At 46.9% G+C, this 482-nt stretch overlaps 1 protein-coding gene across 1 annotated transcript in view; it reads left to right on the top strand.

Moving 5' to 3' along the window:
- The window catches only part of LOC104506464 (oxysterols receptor LXR-alpha-like), a gene marked incomplete at its 3' end in the record, with an annotated part of 3,296 nt that overhangs the window by 2,056 nt on the left and 758 nt on the right, over window positions 1–482 (top strand). The window lies entirely within an intron of this gene.

The raw sequence follows: 482 nt of genomic DNA, 5'->3' as shown, positions 1-482 counted from the left end.
GTAAATGGAATGAAAAGAGAGATGGCTTACAGGGAGGAAATACACAAACATCAGCAAGCCTTTGGCTATAATGCTGAAGGCGAGATGTGTTGGAGTAGACCGAAGGTGATTTCAGAACGAGCAGCCAGTGACAAGATTGAGATCCTTCAGAATGACATGGGATGAACTGGGAGCTGCTGCACAAGACTCTGAAATGTGATGTGGTAGTGAAGGCCCTGCGTTTCAGACCGAATAACAAGGTTTAGTAAATGAATTGTCAGTCTGACAGCGCTTCAGTTTTAGGAGTGGGGAGCACTCTTCTTGACAAAAAAATGACAGCTTCAGGATTCCAAGGATTCAGAGAACCTGTGCAGTGTGCTGCTTACCTGCTTATTGCCCCTAACTCCCCCAAGTTGCTGTCTTCTCTCTTGACGGTTTCCCCGAGCGCTCCAGTTACAGGGATTGCCCACTGAGTCTGCTTTTTGTATGGTCACAGTTTCAGC

Source organism: Eurypyga helias, unplaced genomic scaffold, assembly GCF_000690775.1.
Source record: "Eurypyga helias isolate BGI_N326 unplaced genomic scaffold, ASM69077v1 scaffold41522, whole genome shotgun sequence".
Lineage (NCBI taxonomy): Eukaryota > Metazoa > Chordata > Aves > Eurypygiformes > Eurypygidae > Eurypyga > Eurypyga helias.
The sequence above is the reverse complement of the archived record's forward strand: the minus strand, read 5'-3'. Positions and strand labels throughout refer to the sequence as shown.